We start from the raw sequence: 6,066 nt of genomic DNA, 5'->3' as shown, positions 1-6,066 counted from the left end.
ACACGAGTTCTGTTCACAATGTTGAGACAGAAAAATATTTAGTGACAATACTCGCAGGGCTAGTTGGTGAAATGCTGAAGCTGACAAGCTAACTTGCTAGCTGGCCGGGCTACGGCTAGTCAGTCACAAGAGCTCCCTGAGCTCCCTCTCTATTTTTCTCTACTGAAAATAACGAAATAAAGCTCTATGTCAGTTAGCAAACATGTCAGAGCTGTAGCTTAGCTTAATCACTAACGGCACAATAACTTCATTGACAGAATACAATACAATAATATTACATTATAATATACAGTTATTTTGTATTTTGAGACTGTGTTCAATATATACTGTAGTAAATCTTTAAAATGTCAAAAAGCAAATGGACCTCCTTAGAGATTCTGTGATTCTGCAGGACATCAAATGCTTGTTTACGAGCGCTTCCTCCCTCTCTCTCTGAAGAGTGCGATCACTGTGGGACTTGGTGTTTAAACCTCGCCATCGCAGCAGTTAGAGCCTCAGCAGGCGGCGTCCAGGGCCCCGGGGCCTCGGCTAATGAACACCTGAGGGCTTTTTGCTTGAGCCAGGAAGACACACACAGAGCACCTTGGAAACTTCTACAACAGCTGTGACTGAAGAAAATCCTGATCGGCTGATTGACTTTGGCTCCTCGCGGCAGGAGAGGCTGTTAGTGTCTGTCTCCGTGTCTCTGTCAGCACAGGAGGTGGAGCAGAGCCCTGATGATGCCGAAAATAGCCCTTTCTTTGGACATTTATCTATTCATCTCACCCACCCCCTTCTATCTTCATCCCTCTTGCCATTTGCTTGTCGCTATAATTGCTTGCCATGGCTCTCTCAATTATAGTGTGCTCTTTTTAAAGCCTGAAACTTGGTTCAGACTTTGTTCAGGCATGGCAGCGTCGCTTGTTTTTCACAAGAGCTCTAGGTGTTTTTCATTTATTGATTTATAAAGAACTGCATTTGTTTTGAACAGTCTTTGATCAAGTAGCTCTCGCAAATTGCTTGTTTTTACCTGCAAAATATTTTTTCTTATATTTTCACTAAATCCCCTCACATGTAGTGCAGTGTTTAGTTTCAAACGTCACAGCGATGCTACATGAAGCTGGACATGATTTCATGTCACATACAGCATGATGTCACACAATGGAATAGACTACTAGCCTCCAGGCCACGCTGAGGCCTGTGTGCGTGAATACATTCACAGTTTAGCTGAAGCTGTGATCCAAAATGACTCGGAGTGAGTGAACAAGAAGGTGTGTGTCTCTCAAGGGGCCTGTTGTGTTTTTATTTTTATTTCTCCCCCACGATGGACAAGATAACTTGTGGATACAGTGGATGGCTGTTTAGTCAGCAGGGAAAATCACAAGCTGGAGAACAAACAAGCTTGTTCTTCTGCACTGACTTCTTCAAAAACAGCAAAACCACATTAAAAACATGTCTGATTTAACAAGTAATTGTATCTACAATAGGGCCTACAGTCTTACCACTTAACTCTTAAGTGAACAAATCTGATTATTTTAGGAATCAAATCATACAATCTATAACACTGGTTTCTGCTCCTAAAACTGCTCAAATGACAGTTTTCAGAATTCGCTTTTTATGCCTCCGTGCCGGCAACAGCCGTTGCATGCATTATGTTTTTGGTTTGTCCTTCCGTCTGTCTGTCCCATTCTCGTGAACGCGATATCGCAGGAACCCCTGGAATGAATTTCTTCAAATGTGGCACAAACATCCACTTAGACACAAGAGTACACTGAGCACGTGGGAGAAGTTTGCGATGAAGGCTTTCTGCCAGAAAGCCTAACCAAGTTGTTTTGATGCCTAAACCTAGCCAAACTGCGAGCGTTTAGGCACCAGAAGTACTATGTTGGGTTTAGGAAAAGATCATGGTTTGGGTTATAATAATAAGGCAATGTTGACTTTTGGTTTCACACGGGACACAAACAGTCTCCTGGGTGAAAGTCCTGTGTTTGACCCATCCATCCACCCCGACCTGCTCCCTTTGCAGACTTTATACTATGTCATCTGACTTCCTAAACCCTTTCTGACAGAAAGCCTTGACGACTAACTTCTCCCATGTTCATGAAGCGATTAGAATTTGGTGGTCAAAGGTCAAAGGTCAAGGTCACTGTGGCCTCACAAAAAACACGTTTTTGGTCATAACACAAGAATTGATGTGGTAATTATGACAAAATTTCACACAGATGTTTAATGGGATACAACGATGAAGTGATGACATTTTTTCCCCCAAAAGGTCAAAGGTCAAATTCACTGTGACATCATAATGTCCTGGAAAAACACTTTTTTGGCCATTATTCAACACCATGACTCAGGAACAGAAGAAGAAGATTGTGACCATATTTCACAGTTGGTCGGATAGTGAATAGGTGACACTTTTGTATCAAAGGTCAAAGGTCATTTTGATCTCAAAATAGGTTTTTAGCCATAATGTAAGAATGAATTGGGCGATTCCAGATTTCACACACATGTTGACTGGGACGACACAATGAGTAAACAATAACTAGCACAGTACGGGCTTTCCTCCATCTTGTCCATTCTGCCTTTCACTTCCTGCCTCTTTCTGAATTTCAAGCATCATCAGAGTCATGTGACTGCAAACAACGTATTGGAGCGTGCCTAGCTAATCGTGATCCTGTGAGTGAGTTTCACCTACAGCTCATAGAGAGGCTTCGCATCTAAAAATGCCAGGAGAAAACAAAAGCACCACATTTTGTGTAGCTGTACTCCATCATAGTAATAAATTACATGTGTACCTGTTTAGCCAATACATCTATGATCCTTAACTTCCTTTTAGCCAAAGAATACACTTTATACCTTTTATTCAACTCCTTCCAAGTATTCACTGCATATATATATATATATATATATATATATATATATATATATATATATATATATAATTCTAGTTTCTTCATGAAGTTCTGAATGTCAGTGTTAACTAATAAGTCACACACAAGAGTGTGTGTGTGTGTGTGTGTGTGTGAGAGAGAGAGAGAGAGAGAGAGAGAGAGAGAGAGAGAGTGTGATTGTCTCGCAAAATGAGAAAAGAACATTTCCATATATCCATTGAGCGTGATGACAACAGGATCTGCTGTGGAGTTCCTGCTTAATCAAACCAGTGACTCATCTTTTCATCAATGCACCGTTTCGCGGCAAAACAACAGAGCTGAGCTCAGCTTGTGCGTCACCAGATTACTTTGATCCTTTCAATCAGTTTAAGGATACTCAGAATGGTAGATTATGTACAGATAGATAGAAAGAAATAGAAAAGGTATGAAGTTTGAAAATAAGGTTGGGATAAGCATTAACCTCAACATATGTGATAAACAAAAAACTACACTTAGGTCACACTAAAATCAAAGTTCCATGTTGGTTTGCAACTTCTTCAAAATAAGAGTCTCTATCTTAAGCAAAACATAAGCTTAAAATACCAGTTTTGCATATTGTTTGTTCATGGGAATATGTACATGATACATCACTGTTGTCAGGTGAAAATCCTCTATCTCCAAAATGTGAACTTGCAATGCATTTTTGGCTTATAATGGGCTTTCAAGTGAGTTTTATGCCACTGTAAGGGTTTGAAAAATGGTATCAACCGATGGAGGAAAATATGATCCTTCAACTTATTTGAAAGCATTAAAATCATGACAAAATGACATGATATCCCTGTATGAAAGCCGGAAATGAGAAGCTATTTCTTAGGTCACCATAAGATCCAAGTCCATACTGGTCTGCAACTTCTTCAAAGTAAAATTCCCTTGTAGGAAAACATCAGCTTAAAATACAGGTTTTGCATATGGTTTGTTCATAGTATATGTTCATGAGCTCTTGTCAGGTAAAAATCTTGTATCTCCACAATTATAAGAAGCTAAGAAAGCCAGCCTTGTTTGGGCTACATGACAATGCATTTTTGGCTTTGTCTGAAGGGCATTGAGTCTACAAGTGCTTTATCATGCAAGTACATATGGGAAATGTAGTTCACAATTGCAGTTCCTCAAGGCATAAATCTAAAAATACAACACAGAAAGCAGTCAAGAAATCAAAATAACAGAAATACATATCAGAAGTCATTCCAGTCATTCTCAGTTTTTGTGATATATCTGTGGAGCTTCTTATGTATTTGAACCTTGGAAACAACAATTGTGAACTACGTTTCCCATGTATATTTGCATAAACAAGCACAGGAGTGCTCTATTTGATGTCGTTATCATTCCCTTTCTTCAAATACTTGCCCCGATGAACATCTAAAGACCGGCACCTTGGCTTGGTTAAATACCTGGATTGGATTAAAGTGTCCTGAGGCTCACTTAATTATAAATTATAAGATTGGATGTTTTTGGTCTTCTTACTTAGCATTGTGTTGTGAGTGTCCAAAAGTGTCCAAAAACTACTAAAAACACATAAATGAGCCTCACTGTTGGGTGTCATGTTACTTCATTACGATGAACACGTCCATTGTAGTTTATTTTGAGTCAATCCCACATACAGTCTTGCTGCCTTAAATATGCACCAGTGCACCAAATGTGTACTGATTCGCAGCTGAAAATAGTCCTCAACAAAAGGATTATTGACTCCTCTTTGAGTAATGTTTGCTAAAACCTACAGCGCCGAGCTGTTACAGGAAATTACTGAGCCTTTTTTAAAAATGAACTATGTATCTGGATCTTGACATCTTCAGTTGTAAACTACATTTACAACTGTAATTTACAACTACATGTGTACTATGTGTTAGCAGGATAAATTCGTTGTTGGCTTTGGTCTTTTCATAGGATTTTTTGTCAGTAAAAATACATAACATTACTTGACTTATCCTTTAATCTTTGAAAATCACAAAAAAAGACATCAAGGTTTCATCAGACAGAGATATGCTGAAAATGTGTGCGTGAGAGGCTGACATCCCTGTATAAAAGCAGGAAATGCAGTTTACCTTTCTGTTAACTATCTTGTTTTGCATCATATAAGTTACCTCTCAGTGTCTTTTACTGTTACTCTTTACTATTGCTGTCATCCCAGTGACTCACAGTAATCAATTCACTTCACTCCGCCTCAAGATGACAATACAAAAGTTTTGCAACAAGGTAATTTGTGCCATAACCTGCTCTGCTTTGAACGTGGATGGAGTGTATGCGGACAAACAAAAAGCACTTGTGTGTCAGATTCCTTCTTATTGTTTTTATTAGGTCCATTAGGCAGCTGGCTGTAGAGTCCCTGAGGTGTGTGCACTCAGTTAACATGTTTGTTTTTCTCAAGGCTTTGTTGTAGTTAATGATGTCACTCTTAATTGTGCCACACGCACACTTCCTTGTCTCAGAGGAACAGGTAGGACTGTATTTAAAGGGGAAATATCCACTTAAAACCAGATTATTCTACAGATTCCGGGTTGTTAACTTAAATTTATATACATATAAATCTGTATATAAACACAAATCTGAAGCTAGAAACATACAATAAGTGGCACAAAGACTTCTGGGAACTATAGTAACAGAATAAACTGGGATTTTCTCTGAATTCATTTACTGGTTTCTTCCCTGTTAACACAACACAGGCTGGATTTCAGGGTCAGCAACCTGCTAGCCTTTTAATGTTTGTTGTTTTGACCTCTTACTGTCCTGAAACCCCATTAATCAGTGTCGACATTAAATGGTATCTGTCACCTTTAAATGTCTGGAAAAGAGACTCCAAATAGTCCTCCTTTTTTTGGAAATCACCCAACATCCCTGGAAGTTTTCTAATGTTTCACTCTGGTTAAATATTAAATTCCTCACCTGGAAACTGAAATCGGTTCTTTTCTTGAAGCGCAACTTTTACTGTCTAGTGGTGAATGCTAAACTAGCACAGCTTAACAGTAGCACAAGTAGAGAAGATTCATAAAGTCAGCAAACTAACTCAATAATGTTAGTTAGACAGAAATTTCAAACGTTAGCTAAAAAATAGGCACCATACTTTAAGCTGCTGGTCATACCAGACCAAGTGAGGCTGGAGCAGCTAAACCATAAAGTGTATTGAATTGAGCGAGGGTGAGTTTTATTGCTTATGAGTTCAGCTTTT

Source organism: Siniperca chuatsi, linkage group LG22 (assembly GCF_020085105.1).
Source record: "Siniperca chuatsi isolate FFG_IHB_CAS linkage group LG22, ASM2008510v1, whole genome shotgun sequence".
In the NCBI taxonomy this organism is placed as follows: Eukaryota; Metazoa; Chordata; class Actinopteri; order Centrarchiformes; family Sinipercidae; genus Siniperca; species Siniperca chuatsi.
Note: the sequence above shows the minus strand (reverse complement) of the source record.